Source organism: Mus musculus, chromosome 8, assembly GCF_000001635.26.
Source record: "Mus musculus strain C57BL/6J chromosome 8, GRCm38.p6 C57BL/6J".
Classification (NCBI taxonomy): Eukaryota; Metazoa; Chordata; class Mammalia; order Rodentia; family Muridae; genus Mus; species Mus musculus.
Genome location: NC_000074.6, coordinates 48,555,867 through 48,583,568, shown reverse-complemented (window position 1 = coordinate 48,583,568; position 27,702 = coordinate 48,555,867). Strand labels below are relative to the sequence as shown.

Here is a 27,702-nt window from a genome sequence, read left to right as displayed (position 1 = left end):
TTCTGGAGTCGTGTTAACATTAACATGGCAGGCAACAATTGACAAAGCAGTCTTTGTTTCCAGCTTCTAGAACGAAGTGGTGACACATGCTGTTAATCCTAGCACCCAGAAGCAAAAGCAGGAAGGTCTTTTATGAGTTCAAGGCCACTCTGGTCTCTATAGCTAGATCCAGATTAGCCAGGGCTAAATAGTGATTCATTCTCATTCTCTCTCTCTCTCTCTCTCTCTCTCTCTCTCTCTCTCTCTCTCTCTCTCTCTCTCTCTCTGTCTCTTTCTCTCTCTCTCTCTCTCTCTCTCTCTCTCTCTCTCTCTCTCTCTCTCTCTCTCTCTCTCTCTCTCTCCTTGCGAAATGGCATGCACACACACACAGATATGGCATTTTTCAGTAAAAACTAAAAATCATTCCAAGAGAAGAAATTGTTACACTGTTTCCACAAAGATGGTCAAGATACAAAGAAAGATGTTAGAACAGAAAGAGATAAGTTTTTGTTTTTCTATAATGGCAGACACGTTTTCATATAATATTTGAGTGAACAGTTAAAAATCACTCTCTAGGACAAAGCCAAAGGAAGGCAGGAAGTCAATCATTTTGATGTTGATGTTGTTTTTATATTTTTAACACAGCTCTTTGTAAACGAGGATGATTGGGGGTAATTTTTGTTTGTTTTATACGAGTATCTGATATCTGTATCTCTCTCTAAAACTAAGATTTAATGCTTCGAACATTGGATTTAATCCTGAAGATTTGTATGTACATGGTTTTTTAATATTCCTAATTTGGGTGGGAAAAAATTATAATTTTGCTCTAAATTGTAATAAAAATGAAACATGATATTATTATTTGCAAACATTTATCTGTGCAGGTGCTCACATAAAAACGAAAGCATACTTGAAGATTTGCCTTGGGAATATGGTTTTTGAAAATATTGGTGAGGAACAAGCAGGGAAACATTGCAGCCCTAATATATTACACGTCGGCGTGGCTGCAGACAGGGAGATCGGAGACAACCCTGAGCAGCCAAACTAAAGCTGCTTTGGGTGATGTTTCCCTTTCAGGTGAGGCAGTCAGGTCACCAGTGACAGAAGCAAGTCTCCAGGAAACACCACACATGTCACTGGATAGCTTGCAATGTCCTTTACTTATTTGGAAAATGACTTTCTGGGAGACACACACTGTCATTCCCAAACTTGAGTGATTATTGTGGCTCAGGACTGTATCCTAGAGTGTGACTCAATGTTGGGGCCCATGGAAGCAACTAGGTGAACTGGGAACGTTAGCATTATAAGATAGAGCCTGGACATGGGTCTTCAGTGTGGCAGACCTGTCAGGTAGGCCATGACAGTGCCATGCCTCTGACAGCCCTTAAGTCAACTTTCACATTCTGTCCTTAGAGGCATGCCTGGAAGAGGGTTTCAAATGGAGAATCACTGCAAATATGCTTTGGAATATTTGAAAATTTCTTCCAATTAGTACTGTCTTAGCTAGGGTTCCATTGCTGTGAAGAGACAGCATGACCAAGGCAACTTTTATAAAGGCTAACATTGAATTGAGGCTGGTTTACAGTTTCAGAGCGTCAGTCCATTATCATGATGGGAAGTGTGGCAGCCTACAGGCAGACATGGTTCTGGAGAAGCCAAGAGTTCTGTATCTTGATCAGAAAACAGCCAAGGAAAGACTGTCTTATAGGCAGCTAAGAGGAGGGTCTCAAAGCCTACCCTCACAATGACAGACTTCTTGCAACAAGGCCACACACCTCCTAATAGTGCCACTCCCTGGGCCAAGCACACACAAACCATCACAGATGCTGAGAGAACCCAGTCCCCCAAGCCTTTAGTTTCAAGGTTTATTTATTTTCAATGTGCAGTTTAGGGGTGCCCCGGTGGCTTAGGAGCAAGAAAAAAGTGTCAGGTACCTGGCACTAGAGTTACAGAGAGTTGCTAGCTACTCTGTGTGTGCTGGGAATCAACCTGAGTTCTCTGGAAGAGCAGCCAGTACTCTTAACTGCTAAGCCACCTCATCCCTCAGCCCCAAAGATATTTAATCTTGTGTCTGTTTGACCCTGTCTCAGGGAGAGGGAGACAAAGAAAAAAACCCAACATCATGTAAATGTGATGTGTTAGAGACAGATACTTATTCCACTGTCATGATTTATATGATTAACAAAAACTAAATTTAACCTATTTGTCTATAAAATTAATTAATTGTGGGTTTCAGTTGAAAAGGTTCCAGCTCTGTCCCTTGGATTGCTTCCTGATTGGCCATAGACATCCATTGAGAGATCATTCGTTATGTACATTTCATCCATGCACATGCATGTATCTCATCCATGCACGTGCATGTATCTCATCGATGCACGTGCATGTATCTCATTGGTGAAGATTCTTTATCACCATAATATGGCCACTAATTTTAAGAGGCTTGACAGACATCCATCTGGGCAATTCCATAAAGTGAGTTTCGTCTAGATCAGTGGTTCTCAACCTGTGGGTAGCAACCTCTTTGAGCATTGCATATCAGATATCCTGCATATCAGATATTTATTTATGATTCCTAATAATAGCAAAATTACAGCTATGAAGTAGCACAAAAATAATTTTATGGTTAGGGGACATCACAACATGAGGAACTGCATTAAAGAGTCGCATCGTTAGGCCTGAAACCATTGCTCTAGATGACTGTAGATCCTTCATCATATTAAAAACTAGGACATTCCACTGTAAAGCTCAGATAAGTCAGTTGAAAGAGATTAAGTTCAAAGCAATTAAAGGAAAACTTCATTTCAGACATAGCTGCTATGACGACAGCTCTCTCTCTCTCTCTCTCTCTCTCTCTCTCTATATATATATATATATATATATATATATACATATATATATATGCAAGATTATAAAGCATGAGCATTAATACAAGGGTTTATTGACAAGGGGATTCTTATTAGACTCTAGGTATATTGAGGTAATGACTGAGATGCAGAGTTAGAGGCACTGTGGCTAATCAATTGATTAGTAGCGTGCAATTCTGTTTGTGGCTCTCTGTTCTTATGATGCTCTTTGAAAACACCACTCAGGGCCAGGCATGATGGAGCACACCTTTCATCACTGTGAGGCAGAGGTAGGCAGATCTCTGTGAGTCTACAGAGCGAATTCTAGGACAGGAAGTGCTCCATAGTGAGACCCTGTCTGGAAAACAAAACAAAACAACAAAGCATACTCAGTGTGGAGGAGTGGGCCGTTTTCTTCTGACCTATACATTCCTCCTTTGCTTAATCTATGCATTTCTCTTAATGGGTACAAACTGATATTGGTTCAGAGGAGGAGGAAAGAGTTGCATGCCATGTAAGTAAATCCAGTTGTTCCAAGGATAAAGGGAACTTCATCATTGGGCCTTCATAGCAGAGTCTCTGAAATGTACCAGCATGAGCAGGGAAACTGCGTTTGAAGGCCAAATTAAACTCCTTAGCATCAAAAGTTCCCTATACCATCTTCAGCTTTCCCGATTCATCTTCCTGGCCATCGGCTCTCCATGCTCTCCTCCCAGACAACCACACAGAGAAGTAGAGAGCAATGGCTTACTGCAAGTGAATGACTGCCTAGCATTACCTAAGCTAGGGGGCACAGCAGGGAGACAGACGCTCAAGGCAAAGCCCATTAGAATCTCCCCTTAGATCACAGTTTCTGCCCCTGTATTTATTCCCTGCTGTCCATGTGACTTTGAAAGCCAGATTAATTGTACCAATGTAGTTCCCGTTAGTGGTTGTATATACTCTGAATTTCCGAAAGAATCCAGAAGAGAAGACAGCTGTTAGTAAATGTTTAGCCTCTGGCCGTAACTCTCTTCCTCCTTTGCATATCGAGGTCAAGGAAGAAAGCACAACAGGACAGAGAATCAAAGAAGACACAGATCCCCCGTCTCTTCTTTTCACAAGGATCAGATCTGTTTTGTGCTGATTGGGATTCTTTTGAAACTAAAGAACATAAAATGAAATGAGCTGTGGAGAGAGAAAGACAAAAGGAAAAAAGGAAACAATCAAAGGTCTTTCTAATCAGCGAGGAATAGTCAGTTCTTGATTTACAATGTAACTCATCTCCACAGCTAGCGAGAGTCCTCCAAACCATGACCCCTGGGGGCCACAAGGGTACTACAGAATCCTCATCCGCCACCCCCACCTCCACCCCCACTCCCACCCTGATCTGACTGAAGCGAGCCTCACTGGCTTACCGTCGGTTGACCTGCAAGGAGGATTGCCAGCTTTTCTACTCTACTCTTCCCTAAGGCAGTCGTCCTGGGAAATGAGTCCCATCGTGGCTAGAGAAGGTTTTAACATAACTTCTGAAAGGCTTCTAGTGAAAATCCCTCTCCTCTCCAAGCTTGGTCTTCCTCTCTGTCTGAGTAAAACTACTTGTAATGCAAATGTGTTCCTTTGTCACTGAGCATCTCTGATACCTTGCTAATGTTTTATAACCCAGTAGAGGTACTGTTTATCAAGGGGTGCCATACATTTTTAACATTCTTTCCTTTAAAAAGAAAAAAAAAGGATAAACTGCAGTGTTAGAAGCCACTAAAGCCAAATAGGTAACGGATGAGGATCCTTCAAAAAGTCCTTTGAGAATGGCATCAGGCAACAACACACTTGCACCCTTTGAAACTAGGAACTTTATTTCGGTGGTGACAGCGAAGGTGGACTGCGTTGTTGTGACCTGTTGTCACTCTGACATGGCTGCTTCTGTTGTTGGCTCCCAGTAACCTCATATCCAAGTCCCTGATGCCTTAAAAATTAATTATGATGAGAATTTCTCTTCACTTCAAACTGTTCAAGAATGCCTCACGTGCAGGCTGCAAATTATGAAGGGTAAATTAGGGCATCGCTGAATAGGAAGGGTCCCAGGAAACCAATTTAAGAATCCTCTCCGGATTTAGTGGGGACCTGGAAATAGTCCGTTTGGGAGGAAGAACCTGAAATTACAATCGACTTGTCATTCAATTTCACAGCAAAGTGGGAGCAGCCGCTGGGAGGGCAGGTGCTAAATATACGTGGACCTAAAAAAATTTTTTTTATTTAAAATTTTTACTCCTATTGTACAATTCTCAGAGCCTTATTAAAAAAATAATACCTTACAGTTGCGAGCTATCTGTTAGCTGAAGACTTAAAGCAGTTTAGGAAAGGGTATTATTCTTTTACTGTTGTAGCTCCCTCTACAAGGATGAAACCCGCGATGCCCAGGAAGTTTACGAAGTTGTGAGGTGGGGGATGGGGGGATCAGGGCCCTGAGTCAAGTGGAGTCATTCTTCCTTGGTAACCCTGTCCCCAGCTTCAAAGTGATAATTGCCTCAGTGGTTTGAGGTCATTGGAAGAACTCTTTAGTGTAAGAACATCAGAAAGGTAGCTAGGCAGATGGCTTTCCAAGTGTCATCTGGGAAACTCCCTTGAAAACCAGTCTTCCTCCCTCCAAGAAGACCAGGAGGGAGCACCGGAGGTTTTTGTTCCTCGGGCCTTTCGGAGATCCTGGTACAGGAGTGAACTTGCTGTGTTTTGGATTCTCTTTCCACTGACCCTTGGGCCTTGATTTCACACTCTCCATAGCCACTTGCCACTGGATTTCTCTCTTCTCTTCTCTTCTCTTCTCTTCTCTTCTCTTCTCTTCTCTTCTCTTCTCTTCTCTTCTCTTCCTTTTCTCCCCTCCCCTCTTCCCTCTTCCTCCTCCTCCTTCCTCTCTCTCTCTCCCCCTCTCTCCCCTTCTTTCCCCCCTCTCTCCCTCTCCCTCTCTCTCTTTCTCCGTCTCAGCTGTTGCCACAAAAATGGCTGCCCATTCTCTGTGTGTGTGCACATATATATGCATGTGTGTGTTTGTGTGCATGAGTGTGTACGTGTATTTTTTTTTTTCAAAACCATCCTTTAACTCTTATTTAACTTTCAGAGTTCTGTTTGGGTTTCATAGAGCATTTCCTCACTGGGGATTTCAGAAGGGAGATGGGGCTAAGGGGAGAAAAGAAAATATTGGCCACCCTTACACATCTTTAAAGCATTTGCTACCAGATCACCTAATATTTGTATAAGTTAAGGTTGAATCCCAAATATCTCTGGATATATGAAATCCATATTATTCAAGTTTTCACAGCTGTGGATGATATGAGGGCTTTATTCTTCGGGGCTGTTCTGTAATGTCCTGTATTGTGGACACAGTGTCCTGAGAAGTCATGTAACTCCCAGTCTCTTAAAACACTGACAAGAAACCCAGCAATGGAGAAATAAAAGCCAGAGACCAGAAAGTTATAAGGGGGAAAATGACAGTATAAAATACTCTTGCTTTCTAAAGTATACACAAAGCTTCATATATTAATATCCCCAAACTCCAAATGGCCAATTTATTTTTCAAACATGAAACACCTGCTTATTGTTAACTATCACAATAACATGTTTAATTTTGAGGGATTCTTTTATGGCAGCTGATAATATTTTAAGATTTGGAATAATTTTAATGTCTTCTAAGAGGCATGTTCTAAGGCACAGGGAGATATTGGGATGTTTCTTCCCTTTCTGTTAAGCTCATGAACAAGATATGAACTTGTGGGTTTTTATCTTTAGCCATTACTCTAGCATATTGCCCTTAATGAGAAAAGGAAAGTTCACAGTGCAGTTGTTTGATCTTTCTGTGTTCTCAACTCAAGGGGCAAAATTTAAGGCAAGATTACCAGAGATTTGAAAATACACCTTGTTCTTGGAAAATCAGTTTTCACTTGAAATAGTATATGAGAATAAAACAAATGAGAATAGATGTAATATATAAACAAACTAAGAATAGCTCATTGATAATAGGCTAGGCTCATATATACATATACACACACACACATATATACATATACTACATATGTGCATTTGTGCATAAATATACATATATTTGTATATACATATGTATGTACATATATGGCTGTTGTCAATTGATCAGTGTATAGAATTAAATATGTTAAGCCATATGAAGAGTTTTAAAGAAGCCTTAAGATTGATAATTCAACCTGGAGCTCTTCTTGGGAAAGTAGAATTACCGAAAAGTATATAAAAGTGAAATATTTGCATCCATTTGCAGTATGAAAACCCCTTCTGTAATTTCTGTTCTCATCTTCCATATGCCATATCTTCAGTCAGGCCTCCCTCCCTAGGTCTTGCCCCATGGGAAGTGAATCCTACAGGAAGGATTTTCTGTGGCTTTTACTGTCTATGGCTTTTCTTCTTCTGTCATTTGTACTTTCTCATTTGGACTTCATTTCTTAAAAAAAAAAAAAAAAGCATACGACCAAGGGAATGTAAAGTATGGATATTTAAATCACATATTTGATGTGCTTTGCACATTTGATGAGGAACCTGCCTCATGCCCTTAGCTTTTAAAGGAAACAAGTTGTGGACTAATCATATAATTTGCCAGAAAAAAAAAAATGACCCCAGACTGACCCCTTCCTAAGTTAACCTGTGCGCGCAGTGGATGTCTTTTCTGGGGGGATGAGATTGGGCAAATCTGTCTTCTTTTTTTCATAGCCACAAGCTTTTTGTTTATCTGTGGTAAATGATATTAAAAAAAATTTAGAGAGGGAAATCAGCCTTGATGTAGAGGGAAACGCTGCTGTATGGGATATCCTTTTGCTGTTATTGTATCAAAATTATATTTACCCTCCCTCACAAAACATAACAGACCAGACAGTGGGTAGTCTCTTTGGTGTCATATCCCAGCATACATCAGAAAGATTCCTAACATGTCTCCCCAAATGTAGTATTGTACGTGGATACTCATTTTCAAATTGCACAATGTGCCTATCTTTACGCTTACTTCAATGTTGAGGCTCTGCTCTCTAAATAATCCCTTCAGGAGATAAAGAACATTTTATGTTTTTTGAGGGATTGTACTAGACTCAATTATAGTATTAGTCTCTGGACTTATATCTTTGTATTTTAATTTCTCAAAAAAAATAAAAATCCAACATGCAGATCATTGTGGTTGCCCTAGACAACCACCGAAGCCGTATCCTTACATATCCCAAACGCCGATCTCGGCCAACTCATGTTAACCTGCTCTGTGAGGATCACAAATCTTTAGATAATCTCTTATATCTTAGTAATTTATTTTCTGTCAAACATAAAACAAATCTTGGTAAAACATTCCATTAGAAAGGGAGAAGGGCTGAAGACAGTTTCCACTGTGGTATGCATTGCATTTTCTGGAGTTCCTGATAAAACACAGATGTTTCTAGGGGCCCACAAGGATGGTTAGTCAAGATTAGATTGATCCCTGGTTAATCTCTGAGACCTTGAGCTTCTAGGCTTTCTATCAAAGTAGACCGCCTTTTTTTTTTTCCCTGAATGATCTCAACTGAATTTGTAACTGATAAAGGTGAATTAAAAACATCCAACGTGGAAATAGAACGTATTAGAATTTCCATGATGGTTCATTCTGTGTTTCTTTCCAAAAAGCGTTCCAAACATAATTCAGTTTGGGAGTAAAATGTCTCTCTTGACTTTTAACTGTGCCAATATTGACATGAGAACCATCAGTTCAGTTCTGGGGGGACAGACATTTTCCAGTCTCCTATGGTAACAAATATGTGCATTGAGAATGACTGGTTGGGTGGTTAGCTTCTTCCACACGCTAACACTGGACAATGGTGGAGAATGTTCTACATACTTTTCAATATTTGATTTTTGAGGACAAGTACGAAAAGATATGCTGCCCTTTTTAAAAAAAAAATTACAAAACGGGGTTGGGGATATGGCTCTGTGGCTCTAGAGCTTGCTATATGAGTGTGAGACCTTGAGTTCCAATCCCCATAACCTACATAAAGCCAGAGAGAGTGGACCATGCACATCTGTATCCCAGGTCCTTCTATGATAGGATGGGGAGGTAGAGGCAAGATGTTCCTTGTAAACAAGACCAGTTAGTTATGGTATACATGGCACAGACAGCCATAAACAGCCAAGCAACCCTACCTCAAATAAGGGGAAGGCAAGGGCTGTCACCCAAGTGTCTCACCTGTCAGATGCCCTGGTATTCATGTCACAGTCACATCCATGAATAAGCAGCTGTACACACACATACAAACACACAAATTATAAATTGTAAGAGACGACTTTAAGATTAGTGAGACAGTTTCCAAGATAATGACTAAGGGTTATTTGTCTACACTCTCCAGACTTACACAAACCCTTTGCATACGCATTATGAAAATATGAGAAAATGAATCGTCAGACATCTCAACTATGGACCATCAGCTCTGTACTTTCAAAACAAATTAAAAGCCAAATTGAGATTAACTTCCATATGAATACATGTTGTGGCCAACTAGAGCATTTTGGATTGTATATTGTGGTATGCTGTTAGCTTTAAGATTTGGACCGTTTTCCGCAACTAATACTATGCGGAAGCAACTTTGTCCCATTATCCGTTCTGACAAATATTCTTAGTCTTTGCGTGGATTAGAGCCTAGAGTTCATACTTTTCCAAGCATGATTTAACATAGGTAATTACTGAGTATAAGCAAAAGCTCTCAATCTTTCAGAAAGAAAATGTAATAATACCCTCGTATTCATTATCTGCTGAAAAATATGGAATTTCCAAACATGTTTCCAAAATATTTGCTTTTCAGTTTTACATATTTATATTTCTAATTTTCTTTCGTGCTGAGGCATCTGCTCATAGTTTCCAGCTTATTTTCAAAGTCTCTTTGTGTTAATGTTTGGGTTTGATACTCGCATTCTTTATGTGCTGACTAGCCTTCCGGAGATCCACCTAATAAGACTTTTTGAATTTACACATTTAGCTCAAAACACTAGTATGGGATAGGTTTCTATCGTCTGGAAATATATCAATCTTTGCATATCCATTCAACACAGCCCCTGTTGTTACGTGTGTTTGTTTTACATCCTTGCACTTGGGTTTTTAAAGATATTAAAGGTTGAAACCACATTTGTGGTATGTGTAGTCTTTCCAAAAATTTACTTTACAAAATGCAGCTTTGTAACGAAAAGGAAGCTTTTCTTTGTTCTTAGAGGGGATAAGTATATTTTGAGAGGAATTTATCCTTAGTGAGGGAGAGAAAGCCGCATTCCCTTAAGATAGAAATTCTTGGCTTGTTTTTTTCCAATAGAATTATTACTCATTAAGGTTACAGTCAAGCTGTGATTTGGGCTTGTATGTATTTTCTGTTAATTCACTTAAAACTGCCTCCCTTCAGTATATATTCCCTGTAAATTCTAAGCACACAGGATAATATATGTGTCTGTCTTTGTCTATGGCTATAGGAAATGACAGAGATAAATACCACTTTGTGCTAGAACATAAGCCTATCATGATACAGAGGTCAGCCTGGAGTCATACGACACATAAAGCAGACTGGATTTTGAGTTGTGACATCTATACACAATGTGATACTGCTGAATTTTCATATTAAGAGGTTTTGGCTGAAGGAATTCAGACACACACACAGTATGGCCCCAAATACTCTTGCCAAGAAAAGTTGAGTTGAAAATGTTGGGGAACTGATCCAAGAATAGGCCTCAAACACATTGCCTTCATTACTCACAGCTGTACTCATGAGAAGTGACTTTTCACCCACCTACAAGCCCCTCCCCAGGGCTGTCAGGTTGTTGCTGTTGTTGTTGTTGTTGTTTTTCCCAACTTACTGACCTTTCTGTTCCCACAAAAGGAAAATGTGATTGACAGATGGTTATGTAAACCATTTGAGGGCAATTAAACAATGTATGCTAATGTGTTTTCTGTAAACATAATCCTTTTTTTAAAACACATTTTAAAGACTTGCTATATTATTTATGTGTATGCTTGTGTGTGCACATGTGTGTATGCCTATGTGTGTGTGTGCGCACGTGCATGTGTGTATACATGTGTGTGTGCATGTGTGTGTGCATGTGTGTGCATATGTGTACATGTGTGTGTGCCAGTGTGTGTGCATATATGTATGCCAATGTGTGTGCCCATGTGCCTGTGTGTGCATGTATGTGTGCATGTGTGTGCCTGTGTGTATGCCTGTGTGTGCCTGTGTGTGTGTGTGCCTGTGTGTATGCATGTGTGTGTCTGTGTGTGTGTGTATGTATGCATGTGTGTGTCTGTGTGTATGCCTGTGTGTGCCTGTGTGTGTGTGTGCCTGTGTGTATGCATGTGTGTGCCTGTGTGTGTGCATGTATGTGCCTGTGTGTGTGCACATGTGCCATCTCTCCAGCCACCAAAAGGTCATTCCTTATAAGCTTAGCTTTGTTAAATATTCATTAAGCAAAAAAAAAAGAAAAAGAAAACCAACTTGATTCAAAGAGCAGCTTTTGGAAAGTAGGGACTTAGGGGCACGAGGGTTACCTGGAAGATAAGGATTTATTTCACAGCAGTTCACAAAAGGGAAAACCCAGAGATCCATTTCTGTAGACACGAAAGAAATGAGTGCGTGCCACTCCACACCGGAAGTCCTCCAGTCCGATCTCCGGAAGTGCAGGAGCACCAGGATATTCCGTGGGTGGAGTCGGCACCTTTTGACTAAGTTCCACGTCCTTTACCTCTGCTTCTCTGACCACTGTGATCGGTTTCCCTTCATTTTTGTCTCTTTACCGAAAGCTTCCTGAGGATGTAAGATGTGATCTGCTTAACCAGTCTCCATCCAGCTAGAGAGAGCATGTGTGGAGGCCAGTGGGGTTGGCAGAGCCGAGCATCTTACAGGTACTGGTTGGGCCAGCTGCTCACTTTCTTTGGGTCAGCCAGTGGTTCCATCAAACAGCCAAGATGGTGCCAGAGAGGCAAGCAGAGAGTCCAGAAGGGGAGCGGACCTTGGGAAAGCTTTGTTTGACCTGTGTGATCTCTCTGTCTTTCCATAAATGCATGCATTAGAACAATCCGATCTGTTTTTAAAATATACAGTGGGCTTGAAAAGGACTTTTATTTTGCTCACTTTCCTAGCACAGTATTGTGATTTCTTCAGAGATAAGTAAATAACAAAATCGAAAGTAAAATAACTTGCATTGTGGGTATATTTCCCACCTTTGCTAATTCTTGCTAATGGACTCATGTTAGTATAAGTGCTGCTCTGGTCCAATAGGAATAGTTATCACTAATGTGTGTGTGTGTGTGTGTGTGTGTGTGTGTGTGTGTGTGTGTGTGTGTGTGACACATGAGAACAAGGTCTGATGTTTTACCCCTACCAGAAAAATTGACTTCCTCCAGTGCAGCGGATCCAGAGGCGATTTATCCAAAACTATTGTTTTTTGCTGGTAAAATTTATTTGAGTTTTTTGGGGTGTTGAAGATCCAACATGAAAACAATCTGTACCTACCAGAGGGAAGACATGTCATCTGCTGGTGACACACAATTAACCTCGAAAGAAGTGATAATGCCACGTCTTTCTCTAAGTCTTTCAGTTCTGGGAAATCACGAGACTACTAAGCAGTTTTCTATGTTCTTGGGCAGTCAAGACTAACTTCGAAATTTATTTGTGCCTACCAAATTGGTCTGGTTTTCAAAGCAGTGCTTAGCTATACCCCATTTTACTGTGAAATTTATATGTATGCACATAATAATAAGAAACTGCTCCTATGTGTCATATAGAAGAGTACAATAAAATACAGAACTATTTTATGTATTTGTTATTATTTATATCATGGCTATGTTTTAAATTTGAGTCCAGCTTGCATTTCTTGGTGGCAGTGGTGGTAATGGTGGTGGGTTTTATTATTCTCCATTTATCTTTTACTCTTTGTGATCCTGACGCAGACCAAGGCCTTATTCATTCTACGTAGGTACTTGACCCCAGAGTTATACCTTACACCCTCATGTGTAGTAAAATGAATTATTTTCAAGATAATTCATACATTGCAATGGGTACAGTGGCTTAGGTATTTTTTTAATACAGTGAATGTTTGCAATATTCAAATGGCATTCAACCATCAGGAGACAGGAAATATCAGGAATATAGAGGGAGACATTTTAACTGAAGCATGAAGGTCCAGGGAGAGCTGGCCCAGGGAGAAAAAGGTTATAATAAAAGAGAAGGAAGAAGCTGTAGGTACCACAGTGTATGTTTGAAGTTACCACTCTGTATCACAGAGAATCTTATCAATATGCTCAAGAGTTTGAGCGGTTCCCATCTGAGGAGCAATGGTGATGTTCACTTGAAGTATTATTCAGTAAAATGATGCTACATTCACATTAAGCTTATTTGTAAGGATTTTTTTCTGTATGCCATAGGAAGGATGTAGCAGAGGATAACAAAGATGAAGGTGGGCTTTATACTGCAGGCGGTTGAAAAATGGTGATTTCATTAACAAAGAGGATAGCTACAGGGTGAATGTGATGCAGAACATGTGGGCTGATAGGTCGTGGGAGGTGGAGGAGAGGGCGCGGATTAAAGAGAAGACAGTCAAGAATGACTGGTACCCAAGTCTGTGTTTTGAGCATTTGAATGGATGGAAAGTTTCTTTTTATGGTACAGGGAATGCATGAAGACATAGAGGTTTGTAGAAGGTTATTATTTTTTATTATTACCCTGAACATGTTGCATTTAAAGTTTCTAGGGGGAGAGCCAGTTGAGGACACTAAGCAATTGGCTATGAGCCTGGCTGCCACTTGAAGCCCTTGGATAACAGAGTTTATAATTTAGATGTTGGAAGGTGGCAATGACCTAGAAATTCAGGGAGGGACAGAAAAAAGAAGGGAGTATGGGCATTTAGGCAGAGGGCATAATGTGGCTCACAGAATGCTGGGAAAAGCGTAGAGCCATTGCTGAGAAAAATCTGATTGTCCAGGGTAAGATACAATGCGGTTTCCTTAAATGATAGGCTGAGGAGTTGGCTGTACTTTTTAGTCAATAGTAGCCATTTGATGATTTGCACTGGGAAGACCGTTTGCAGATAAGTCATTAGGAAGATTTAGGTAGAGTATGGATTGGGCTGGGGGTGCAGAGACCATGCAGGGGGCTTCTAAGAGAGATGCCATGAGATTTAAAGGTTGGGAAGTTTCCAACGTGAACAGTTTAGATGCGAGGGGTAGCTATGAAAACCAAAGAGCCAGCGGGGATCTGAGTAGAGATGTCAAGAACAGGGGAGTAGAGCCTGTTAAAAATGATGGTTACTTTAAGGGTAAAAAGAGAAAATCCAAGAGCCTGGTTTGAGGGAATTTGTAACCCCTGCATGTATAAATTTATGGTTTATTTTCATAGAATTATCATGGAAAGATCATATATCAGAATATTTTATTTCTAAAGCTTTTAGTACCATTTTTTGTGTGTCTGATGTTAAGCATGTGCTATTCATTTGCGCGTGAGGAACATGTGTGCGACAGCATTTGTGTGGAGGTCAGAGAATAACCTCAAGTGTTAATAATCCACAATAGCCTGCCTTGTTTGGGACAGTAGCCTGGCTTTAGAGTGTGTTGGGGGATCTGAGCTCCGGCCTAAAAGCTTGCATAGCAAGCGCCGTTACCTTCTTAGCCATCTCTGCAAGCCATTCTTCTTGTTGTGAGTTTTTCAAATTGCATCTCAGAAACTAGTCCAGGGAACATTTTTCTTTGTGGTACAGTATAAGAGCAAACAACCACAAAAGACTTAGAAATCCATTCTAAAAAAAAAAAAATTGAATGAGAAGCCTCAGGAATCCTTGCCAAGAGATGTTCAGTCATCTTTGCTGGGCTGGGCCACCGTGAGGAAGCCCAAGAATGCAGTGCAGCCACCCCAGCTGAACCTAGGATCTGGACTCTTGGCTTTTGCAATGATCAGCAGAACACTGGATGCAGAAAAGATGTGGAACATTTCCGTAGGGATAGCCAAGGCACAAGTGCTTCGTTGCTGGTATCTTTGAAGTCTGCAAAAAGCAAATCCTGGATGTATCCCAAGAAGAGTCTGATGCAAATTCAAACAAATCAAGAGGGCTAGATGCCTTTTCCACTCAAGTAGCTGTCTGTGCTGGGGGCTGCCGTGTGTGGGGGGGGTGGGGGGACCTGGGGAAGTATTGTCACGCTCTTTTTTTTTCTAGTGGCCTTCGCCAGTCCCGTGGTTTTTATGGAAGTTATGGCTTTGTTCAAGAGAGTCAATTCTCCCTGCCAGACTGCTAGAGAAAGCTATTCCCCTCCAGTCATAATGCTTTAGACACTCTACAAGTACAGTGTTTTTATAGCATGGCTTCTATCTCTGAGTTTACACTCCAGGTAAAGCTTTGCGAACTGCAGTGTCTGTGCAGAGTGAATCAGTTGTTAAGTGTTGTCTCTCTCTTTTTTTGTAAGGGACTTAATCCCCCACCCACCCACCCAAAACTGTTTGAATTCCCAATGAAAAGAGGGCTAGGAGTCCCCAGCCTGTGGACCTAGTGTGAAGATGCCTTTTAAAATCCTGGCAATTGAAAGCTGCTTATAATATGGAGATTAGACATTCTGTCTCCAGCTTGGGAACCGGGCTGGCATCAGCTAAACAGGCAACTGTGGGCAGGGAGCTGCCTGCCTTCTTTGGGCCAGAGAAAGGCCCCAAAGAAGCAGCTGCCAGCGGGGAGGAGTGTGAGAAACTAGGAAACCGCCTTGAAAAAGGATAGGAAACGAGGCACGAGAAGGAATTTAAGAATTTTTCAAATATTCCCTTTTTAGGCATATGCAGCGGCTGGCTGCCTCTGTGCAGGAAGGGTAATCTTTAATGCTTCCCTCACGAAGGAAGAAGGGTGGCGAACGTACGGCTAGTTCACACAGCCGAAGGGCCTGAAGTTGGTTGATTTCTTCGGCATTGTAAGAAAATTGATATGGATTAGTGTTCTACTTTCCATTGCTATTCATCCTGACCTTTTTGAAATAAAGAGTTGAATATTATAAACATTCTAATTTTAGAATGAGAAAAGCAAGTTCCATACACACACCACACACACACACACACACACACACACACACACACACACACACACGCACACACACACACACACACGCTAGGTATAATGATTTTAATTGAAATCTTATGTTAATCAAAGGAGCTGGGCAGCGTCATGTTTGAAGGGGTGGAAAGAATTCTGATATTCTAGTGACAGCAGGTTTGCCTTTAGGCACATGTCACTTCCTCTCGCTGCCTCTTTACTTAAGGAGGCGCCGTGTTAACAATATTTAGAATCACTTATAAGTAAGGGATATGTTTGCCTTCTACAGAGAAGCACACTTCCAGGTGTGTAGCCCTACAAATATAAAATGAATGGGACTCTGACACATGGGTAGGGTCTCCCAGGCCTCTGTTGTGTTGGAAGAATGAGCTGAAGCGGGTCTGTAAAGTTTCCACTAGGGTCTGACATGTTATCTCTTCATGCAGGGAAGGGGTCCACTCAACCTGCAGTCACAGAGAGACTCCTATTAGTAGAGCCCCTTACTTGAACCCACCGAGAGGATGTGGAGTCATTACAGGAAGTCTTATAGCACAGGGGTCGTGGGTAGCACCATGACAGTTCAGTTAACAGCACACCGCAGCGAGGACAGAGGGCCCGCGGGATTGCTAGGAGCTGATGGTTTCCCATCACTCATGACAAAATAGCCCTCATCACAGATGAACACAACCCATTACTCACGTGCTTGTGGCCATGGTTGTGTGAGCAAGCCTTCTGTGCCGCCATTGTATAAAAGTGTAGGGTGGGCAATTGCATCAAGAATATGAAACTGGATAGTGATTATAAAAGTTATGTCACTGGCTGCTGTATTTATTATATTTCATGTCTAAGCACTATTTTAAAATCTACTAACTTTTATTTGTTTAAATATATTTAATTTAATGTTTAATTAATTTAATTTCATACATATACATATAAACATATACATACATATGTACATAAATACATAATATACGTATACACACATATGTATGGTGACACACACACAAATATATATTTTATTACCATCTGCCATTGTATCCCAGCAATGTCCTCATGCAGTTTCTGGTAACGTCAGTCTTTAATTGTATCAGGAAACTATACCAAATAGTTGGCCTATACTTGCTAAGTTTGCAGAAAGTTCACACAGTGACACAACTACCCAATAGCTCAATTCTCAAAACATGTGCCTGTCATTAAGTGGTGAATGACGGCTGTAAAGGAGGGGGAGAAATGAACACATATTATATGGCTGTGGCTCTGTCCTTGTCACCAACAATGTAATGACGCATGGTAACGTAGGTCACATATACCTTGTCACCTCTCTTAGCTCCTAAAAATGACCAATGTTATTCTTTTTCTTGTTGTTGTTTTTTGGTTTTTTTCTCCAAGACAGGGTTTCTCTATATAGCCCTTGCTGTCCTGGAACTCACTTTGTAGACCAGGCTGGCCTTGAACTCAGAAATCCACCTGCCTCTGCCTCCCGAGTGCTGGGATTAAAGGTGTGCGCCACCACGCCCGGCTAATGTATTCTTTTTTTTTTTTTTTGGATTTATTATTTTTTATTTATTTATTTATTTATTTATTAGGTATTTTCCTCGTTTACATTTTCAATGCTATCCCAAAAGTCCCCCATACCCACCCCCCAATCCCCTACCCACCCACTCCCCCTTTTTGGCCCTGGGGTTCCCCTGTACTGGGGCATATAAAGTTTGCAAGTCCAATGGGCCTCTCTTTCCAGTGATGGCCGACTAGGCCATCTTTTGATACATATGCAGCTAGAGACAAGAGCTCCCGGGTACTGGTTAGTTCATATTGTTGTTCCACCTATAGGGTTGCAGTTCCCTATAGCTCCTTGGGTAATTTCTCTAGCTCCTCCATTGGGGGCCCTGTGATCCATTCAATAGCTGACTGTGAGCATCCACTTCTGTGTTTGCTAGGCCCTGGCATAGTCTTACAAGAGAGAGCTACATCTGGGTCCTTTCAGCAAAATCTTGCTAGTGTATGCAATGGTGTCAGCGTTTGGAAGCTGATTATGGGATGGATCCCTGCATATGGCAATCACTAGATGGTCCATCCTTTCGTCACAGCTCCAAATTTTGTCTCTGTAACTCCTTCCATGGGTGTTTTGTTCCCATTTCTAAGAAAGGGCAAAGTGTCCACACTTTGGTCTTCGTTCTTCTTGAATTTCATAAGAAACAACAGTTCTCACTTTTTTTTCAGTTCTGGAAATTGGATCAAAATTGGGTCTTTGTGTGAACTAGCTAAGAACTGTACCACTGAGGGGCTGGAGAAAGGGCTCTCAGGTGAGCAGAGCTTGCTGTTCTGGAGAAGGCTGTAGCGTGATTCCAGCACCCACTTCCGAGGCTCACACTTGCCTGTGACTCCAGCTACAGAGGACTGGATATCTTCTTCTGGCCTTCATGGGCACTCATATGCTTGTGAGTAGATGTGCACGCACATGTGTGTAAATGCCGCACAAACGTGTGTGCACATGCACACACAAATAAAATAAGTCATAAATAAAAATGAGCTATACCACTGAGTTCTATCCTCAGCCGTCTTGACTCTCATGTGCATGGAGATATGGCTGCTATTTCCCCACCATGGAATGTTAAGCTAAGAGACGGACTTAAGACAAAACTAGGTATTTTGAATATCCTGTCTTCCTTAAGAAGTCTATGTTCAGAAATGGCTATGAGAGGCCTTTATTTCAGCCTTTAAAAACAAATGAAAACTTAACCTGAGCTTTACAACAAATTTATACTATATGCAAATAAATAAATAAAGCAGTCACAGGCTTGAGACACCTCTGGGGTAGGAAAGGAAGAGCCTTCCCAAATGAGTGACACTGTAGCAAATAGATCTCTGAAGACACTGCTCAGAGGCTACACAGTTGCCTAGTGTGCAAGGCCCCACACAGAGAAATCCAGCAACAACCACAAGACAGCAACAGGACAAAGGACATTGAGTCAAGAGTGCTGGTAAATGCTTGTAAAGGGAAGTGGGGAGGGGGTGGGGGTGGGAGAGTAGTGGGGGAGGAGGTGAGTCTGAAGGTGCTAGACCCCAAGGCCAGCCTTGACTACATATTGGTCCAAGTGCGAGAGGGTGTCTGAGAGGGGAGGGGAGGGGAGAGGAGGGAGAAGGGGGAAGGGGAGAGAGGGGAGAGACAGAGATGGAGAAGAGAGAGAGAGAAAGAGAGAGAGAGAAAGAGAGAGAGAGAGAATGGCAGAAGTCAAGGAAGACTCCTTTTGGGGGGGCAGATAAAACCCTCCCAACACCTTAGAGCCAGGCAGAGGCTCCATGTTCGGATCTCAGGTTTCCCTTTTTCTGGAGAATTAGTGACATTTTTTTTCCCAACCATTCATTTAGTCATGTCAAGGTGTTAGGTGCCGTATCTATATACAAAACATATTTGTTTTTTAGGTAAGTTCTCCCTACACATGCCAGGTTGTCCTTGGACTCAAAATATCGTCGGAAGTCAGTGTGCTCAGAGCTCAGAGGTGGGCCACTGTGCTGGGCTTCAGTGTAGACGCTATTGATGCAGTCTTCCTTTCCGTTCCTTTCTTTGGTAGTGAGTCCATTCTGTCAACAGCATGGGATATTTATTGGGAACTCTATACCAATGGTAGATTGTGATACCTGTTTTTCTGAATTTCAACCAGTGATTTTTTCCCCAACATGGGTGTTAAGAATTCATGGTTTCTTAAAATCGCTAAAGATGATCACCAACAATAGAATTAGCTTTGTAGTGTATAAATGTCCCACTCTAATTTAGGACTTTTCTCACTGTCATAAATTACTATTAATCACACCCTAATCCAACTGTACTTTTTCTGGTCGGAGACTTTCTAATTCGAGGCATCCTTCTGAAACCCTGCCAGAAAGTCTTTGACCCAGACTTATCCAACCTCCCCTGCGGAATACAGACCCCCTGATGGTGTGATTATTTAACATGGACGCCCGCCTGCCCCTGAGAGCCTTTCTGCTTATCCAGTCTGCTTACGTCATCTGAACCAAACCAGCCTTACTGTAGTTAAAATGACATGGGGATCTATTGACCTAGTGGGTAATATTATGAAATTAATACTCCAGCTTACTTCACCTTCATCTTTGAAGTTCATTTGAATGATCACACTGCACAAACTTTTTTTTTTTTTTCTGTTGAAAATCTCACAAAGGTCCTGGCCAGAAATAACAACAGTTCTGGGGGCTTCACAGTGGTTTGCATTTTGAAGTCAAATTACCATGTGCGATGGACTCCAAAGTGGCTGGATTGTCTGGTGTCAGAGTCTCCGTGGGGAGGTGTGCATCAGAGGTCATGAACCCTGGTTTGTCAAAGCCTCTAGCCATCGTCAGTTAGTTTAGCATCAATAGATGTCCTTATTTCTGCCATCCAATAATTCGGGTGGACCTGGTTCCGTCTGTTCCAGTTTTCCTAAGAGAAAGATGACACCAGAAGTCTATAGACACTCAGAAGCTCAAAGCCCTCAGAATAAGACAAACAACAGGACCCCTCCGTACCCAGAAGTTTCTGCGTCCACTTGTTAATTTTCCTGCTGAAATTGCTTCTAGCAAGACTCTAAGTGTACTTTAGTTTTTACAAATTGGTACAGACCCTCTTTAGGAATTTTTCTTTTAAAAAAAATTGTCACAGTTGTTCCCTGACCCCCACCACCGCCCCTTGCCAAGAACATTTAAATAATGGAGACACATTATTTTTTTTCCCCAAGTTTTAACTAGCTTGGCTCTTTGTGGAACTAAGGAAGTCTTTTCGGTTAAAACTACCTAAGGTGTTTTGGGCACATAGTAGTCATTTAATTAGTGTGAGTGGAATTAAAGTACAGATGCTCTGAAGAAGGAAAAAAGCTAGCTTGTACACTGGTCTCCTCTCTTCGTTTCTCCGCATCCATTTTCTTTCAAACAACCATTAAATCGGACACTCACCCCATTACTGTTCTAGAAATTATCATCCTTTAGCTCACAAACTGCTTCTGCCTGCCAATTCCAAGAGCTTCCATCATCCTAAATATTAATCTGCAACGAGGATTCTTATTAAGTATCACCGAACTGTGCCCAGGCCCAGATCCTGAAGGCTGTCCTGCTGGACGTGTCATGTGTGCTGTTCATCCTCTTCAGTTTCCTAGAGGTCGCCCTCTGTCCCACTAGCCCTGACCTCTTCTACGGGGTGGTCTTCCACAGGGTGCTCTTCGTTATCGTCTTCGGAAATCCCCAAGATTCAAGCTGAGCATGTGGCTTCCTCTGCTCACTCACACACTGCCTCTAGATCTCAGGCATGATGGTAACGCACCTGGACGGAGCTGTGACTCTCTGCTGCAGAACTCCGTCACCCCTTCCCACCTCTGAATAGACAGTGGTGAGATGCTCGCCTTGGATTTTCTCTCACTTGACCTTTTGTCCTTCCACCAAACTTTATTCTTTTCTCGGGGCCCCTAACTCTGGCAGAGGCTCTGAGACTTTGTGGTTCTTGGCTAGCTCCACCCTTTATAGTCAAGAGATGTTTAGAAGGGAGCCAGTAAAAGGATGAAAGAGATTTTTAAAAAAACTGATGTGTGAGGTAAAATAATAATAACTTTTGAGTTTATCATGACAATGGATTTTAAGGGAAGATTAAAGAATAATCACCTTCAAGAAGATGAAATGTCCTTATTGAGAAAATGGCAGCCAACTGTTCATCACTGATACTTGATGCTAGTGAAGGCATTGTCTATAAGTGGTGGCTTTAGAGGGATACTCTCAAAACAGTGAATAAGCACTGTTATATACTACTTGGACGGATATGGCATAGTTATATTACTGGGATGGATATGGTATAGTACAAGTACCAAAAGATAAACAACAAAATTCATTAGGACACAGTGTCAATATTCATGGACTATATTTGGAAGAGATCTGCAGGTCAGTCTAGATCATGTAATATGTTTATATCCAATGTGGTAATCTTGTGATTTTATGACAAAAACATATGTATTATGGAGTTTACAATAATGACTTGAACTACCAATAGCGGTAAGTTCCATTAGGTCACAACTTCTATTGTCAAAATGCATGTCACCTCATTGGTGTATGTGAGTGGGGTTGTAGTGGCAGGGAGGAGGGAGAGAGACACAATAGCTATGTCATCATAGTCTCATAAGTACAATTACCTCATCATAGTCTAATAAAGGCAAATATCTGGACTACTTCATTTAACAAGGTGTGTCTCTAGTCTGGACTATTTGTTTCTAGTGACCCATCCATCTACACAGCACCTACTTACTGCCTACTTAGTTTGTACCTGTTGCGGAGTCTGCAGAGGAATCATGCAGTTGCCATTTCCCTTACCCAACAGTCTCTGTCTCCGTGAAATGTTTATGGTCAGAAAGGAGTTAGGGGCAAGAAGACAGGCAGCAGAATATGGTGTGAAGATGGATAGAAAAAGATATTCGCTCAACTCAATGGGGGCACACAGCCAGACCCTTCAGCTGGTCCTGGCCAATCAGGAAATTCCTTTATGTCACATTATGACCAAGCTGTGATTGGCCGGGTGAAAAGCAGCCTTGCCAAGCATTTAGCAAAGTGAAGTATAAAAAGAAATCTACACATACTTTATGTTCACAATTCAAGAGAACTCATTAAAAACATATTTCATGTACCCGATTCATGAAAATACCACAAGCCAACACGTTGCTGATTATCTACATGTGTTTTCCGAAGTAGATGCAGAAATGATTGATACTGCTGATCGTGTGGAAAATTTTTTTTGACATTATAAAATTTAAAAGGTAAATGTCAAAATTTATATGACTTCCGTGTTGTGTTCAGTACATGGAGGAAGGAACCGACTGGCACCTGGGTCTGGTACCAGAACAGACAAACCCTCTGATGACACTCCATCGCCATTTCTCACAAATAAGTAGCTCTTAGTTTTCTGAGACAAAGAAAGATACATACAGTGCCTTACGTGAATTCACAGGCATGCTACCTAGTTTTTCTTTCTTTCTTTTTTTTTTTTTTTGACATGAACTGCAGTGGTCCTAAGGCCAGTGTTTTGTGGCATGGGAAAGGGAGTGGCTGAGAATAAACAGTCCAGATTGAGGGCATTGCTGCTCGACCGGAGTCGCTTAGTTAACGTTTATTTATCACATCGGTATTTATGAAACTTGAACTGTCAGAGAATACATACAAATATGCCTCCAGGAGGTATTCCTATCTGCAAGACCTGAAATTTTAGGTGAGCCCCAGTAGGCTGCTCCGCTTGAATAGACAGACAGTGCCATCCCTGGGTGGGCCTGGGAATTAGTATTGCTGCCTGCACTCATGTGCTAGAGATGAACAGTGTGTTCCTTCCGCCTCTCCTCTTCCTCCCCACTGCACTTCCAGAGGCCGGTAGTTCACAGATGTTATAAGGTTCTATACGCCTTGGAACTGGAGACTCCCTTTTAATGTTGCCTTTGGGAGGTGTTTGGCTTGATCCCTTAGCTCTTGCTATATATTCAGTACCTGGCATCCCTTCCCCTGAAAACTCTTGCTGGCCATCTTAGTTTTGAAAGTCTGCCCTCCAGCCCTGTCTAGCTTCCCACCAGGTTGGAATGATCTCCTTGCTCACCCTGGTCTCTCTCCAGCTTGGAAGTTTGCCAGTAAGGAAGCAGGCGGTCACCAAGCCTCTTGGATCCAGCGGCTTGCTTGCTTGCCCCCTGCAAGGAATCCAGACTTCATCACATCCACCTGGTCCCTGCTTCCTCCTCTTCCCTTGTCTGTCCAGATTGGTTAGGGCCCAGCAGGCTCCTGCCCAAGGTCACCCGAATGGGGCCAGAAATAAGGATGAGTTCTTTTGGTACACACCGGCTTGATTGCAAAGCAAAGAGCTTCAGTTCTTTATCACATACTTGACTGACTTTTCTTTCTTTTGGTGAAAAAAAAAATCAATGGCTTTGAAAACAAAGAAAAGAAACTTGCATTTTAGGAATCATTTTCACATGTGGCTGTTTTCATTTAGTTTTAAAATAAATATGAATATTTGGGGGTGAAGAATCACCTAGATTTTATTTCTTTAGATTCATTACAGACACCCATGAAAAATTATGAGCTGGCCTTTCTTGCAAGGCTGTTTTCAAGTCCTTATATCTATTGTGGATATGAACCTTGAATGTGATGAGAAAATAGGACCAGAAATATGATTTTAAAATAGATTTTTCATCAACTAATACTAGAGACGCTGTGGTTGTTAGGAAATTATGTGTGCTACTGACCAGAAAAAAAATGTTTGGCAAAACTTTCAATAAAATCTAAAATTTTATGCAGAGTGTGTGACCAGAGTAATTGTGCAATTATTAGGTACCAGTTGATATCAGCACAATTACTATACACCAATTGATATCAGTATACTAGAATCTTGGTAACAGTTTCTTTGACATTCTTTTTTTTTTAAAGGAACAGCGCTTTTAAGTGAAATTACAATTGTTAGCAGAGACCTTCTAATTGGCAGACACATGCCATCCTTCACATGATAATTTCTAAATCAAGTATTTAGGAATGCTTTGTGATCATTTTATTCTGCTACAAAATTTCCAGTTTGCAAACAATACTAATATTGGTATACCCTCCTGAAGTATTTTCAAAACAGGAGGAATTAAGGTATTTGGCCTTTTGTTCCTTCATCTATGATCTACATCCTTTGTAAACTGGGGCATCGTGGTTCCCAGTAGGTGATATACCTTGCTTGATAAATTTGGCTTAGACAGTGAACAACACATTTGAAACCAGTTTAATTATTGAGCCAAGTCTCTGAAAGGACTGTGTGACTCAGGAGCCCTCTCATTGAGACATAGCCTAAGCCTGGCACCCTGTAAATAGGTGGGTACAGTCTTAGCCCCTTTAGTTTCCAGTACCTCGTCTATAAAGTGGAACACTACTGCTGGCTACTTAAAGGGGCTTAGAGAATTTAAGTAGTAGGTGTTAGCTCAGGGCATAGCACTTGCCAATCATGCTAGTGACTTGGTTTGATATCCAGGACAAAAACAGAATAAAGAAAAAGAAAGATACACACCAAAATGCTCAATATATTATGCTGTCCTGGCATGAGATGTTCTATGGTAGTGTTAGCTTCACATGGTCATATATGAATATTGCTGTGTTTGAGATTGATTTTGTGTTAGCATCTCTGACAGTCTGGTTCCAGTGCTTAATAATTATCCGGGAATGTAAATATCTTGGTTTCAGTTGCGTTCTGGTTCTGATTCTTCAAGGCTGTAGGCTTTGTAGGGAGAGGCCAGAAGCACTGTGACTATGAAGCAAGGTCAGCACCAGTTGGAGGTAACAGCTCATTCATGGGCCCATTTTTAAAACAAAAACAAAAACAAAAAAAAAAAACCCCAATCTGCTTTGATTTGGTTTGGTTCATGCATTTTTAAAAATCTTCCTTGTGGTGTGCAGTCATTAGTGTTTTATGCCTAAAGAACTGAATTCAGTTATAAGTAAGATTCATTTAATATTGCAAGTATGATTCCATGTGGTTATTCATTCGCAACATAAAATAGCCACATGGTTCAACATATTTAATAGTTTCTGCTTGTGCAACTGTAGGGAATTCTGCAGATCCTCTGTAAGAACTACTTTGGTTGTGAAGGCAGTATCCATAATGCTAATTAATCCCAGCATCATCAATATGGCCAGTGATGATAGAAGAAAACAGGAACTGAATGTGTGCCTTATGTCTGCACACTGCCCTGTGTGACCCTTTGGTGGACTCCCAAAAAAAGATGGCAGTGAGTGACTGCGTGGATGGGTGTGGTCGCAATCCCATGGTTTTCCTTGGAAAATGTATGGAGACCCCATCCTTCATATGTCAGCAAAGGAAACAACTTAAAAACATCTCTTCCTAGGTCTCTTCTGTCCCTACCCAGGCTCTGTGAAAGTCAGCCCTTGATAATTCTTAAGGGATGTTGTCTTTGTCTCATTTGGAATAATCACTTTTTGTATTCAGAAAAACTAGACACATACGTAGCGTACTTCCAATATAATGCTACATTAAAAACATTTGCCTAACCTGGATCTGATATTTATAAATGGGCATTGCTCAATTAGCATTTTAAATTGGAATTTTAATAAATGCTATCAATCAGTGACCAATTTGCATAGCATTTATCTGGGGAAATGAGCGTGCCAAATATCGGTCTTCTTAAGATTCATCTTGCCCCAAACTGTGATTTATTTAAGCTCTTCAAACCATTCATTCTTCCATTAAAGAGTCCGTCCATCTTCCTGTGTTCTCCCGTTCTGATCCAGATCTGCAAATCCGTGGTCATCAGAATCAAGAGATACATTTCCCAAGGACAGACGAGTCCTTGGGTCTTAGCAATTTCCAACTCTGCAATGTTCTGCCTATTTAATTTCTCTAAGACTCCAAGAACAGCTTCTTCATGCTCTGTTTTCAGGTTATATAGTGTGTACTTGCAATGTCTTGGGGCTATCCACCCAGAGAAGAGTCAAGCATTGGAGAATCTGTGAAATGATTCTTTCAAAACAGTTGATTCAGGGAGGTATTTGCTTAAGAGCTTTGAATTTTTTTTTTGTGCCCTAAAAAAAATATCTATTGTTCTCTTTTTTGACCCAATTTTACTAAAGAGAATTTCAAAACCTTGAAATAACTTCAAATTTTAGATTGTCAAAGGAACGTCTAAATTTTAAATAATTGCTATTTTAAAGTAACTTCTATGATATCTTAATAATGCCAATTAAAGGTCCCAAATCGATCCCTCCCCGCACAGTCTGGAATAGGATGCGTTTGGTGAATCGTGGTTTTTAGAAGGGCCTCCTTCGTTATGAAAGAACAGTAAGAGGCAGATAATTTGCTTAAATATGGAGTGGCAACTGCTATTTCTCGGTGTGCTGATGGATGTCTGAGAAGGTCATGGAGATTGAGAAGAGGAAGTCTGCAGAGAAAGGGATGCCTTCGTAACCTTGGACCCTTAGATGTCAGGACTATCAAAGCCAAAAAAGGACAAACATGGTTATCGTGGAATCCTGAGGATATGGAAAATGATTGTCCTTCCCCAAAAGAAGGGGGGAGTGGAAGTACGTGGATTCTTGAAAAATACAGGGATGAAATGATAGTTTATCTCCTACAGTATCATCTTTTGGGGTGTGTGAGTCTAAAGTGAGTTAAAATGAAAAATGAAAAATGGTAACAATATATTGATTAAAATGAATGAAAAAATATGTACATATGTATGTATCTTTTATAACTGTAAAAAAAAAAAACCCGCTGGTAAATCTAAAAATCCTTGAACAGCCATTCTCAGAGTACTGGAAGTGGTGTCTGAAGGGGGAGGTAGAATGTTCTAGAAGAAAGAGAAATTAAAAGGCAGGACGTTGGAATGGAGGGATTGAAAAATATGATAAAAGTGGAGCCCGAGGAGAGGAAGGGACAGTTTGGGGAATAAAAAAAAAATTGAGCGCAGTAATATTGAAGTATGTTTTATTTAAAAGTAAAGCTGGTTAGAACACATTAGCTTTTGCAGATCAGGGTTGGCCAGCCCTGCACTTCATTCAGAGATCAGACCACTTGGTCTTAAGCTTCCAGCTCCAGGGCCCCTGGTGACGGTCCCCAGCATCTGGGGAGGAGGGGGGCGCTAGTGGTGAGTACCGGGATGCACGGCCGCCCCTGCGCCGTCCCGGGGCCAAGAGTGGCGGAGCAACGTGACCGAGGCTCAGGGCGAGCGCGGGCTGCGCGGGTCCCCGCGGCGCTCCCAGGCGACACCCACCCACGCGCTGCGCACGCCGGGCCGGGCGAGCTAGACTCCGGGCCGCGTGTGGACTCCTCCCGCCTGCAGGTACGGGCTGG

General features: G+C 41.4%; 1 protein-coding gene across 24 annotated transcripts in view; it reads left to right on the top strand.

Annotated features, from left to right (window-relative positions):
• Tenm3 (teneurin transmembrane protein 3) overlaps positions 1–27,702 on the top strand; it is a 1,297,160-nt gene that overhangs the window by 939,256 nt on the left and 330,202 nt on the right. For 3 of the 24 annotated variants that reach the window (XM_030243526.1, XM_030243525.1, XM_006509409.4), the window contains exon 1: positions 2,906–27,691. The exons of 20 other annotated variants lie outside the window; for them this stretch is intronic. The gene's annotated coding sequence lies outside the window, so the exon portion shown is untranslated. Of the gene's footprint in view, positions 1–2,905; positions 27,692–27,702 lie in introns of those variants that run through there. One more of the 24 variants, XM_030243528.1, reaches the window with a different exon arrangement.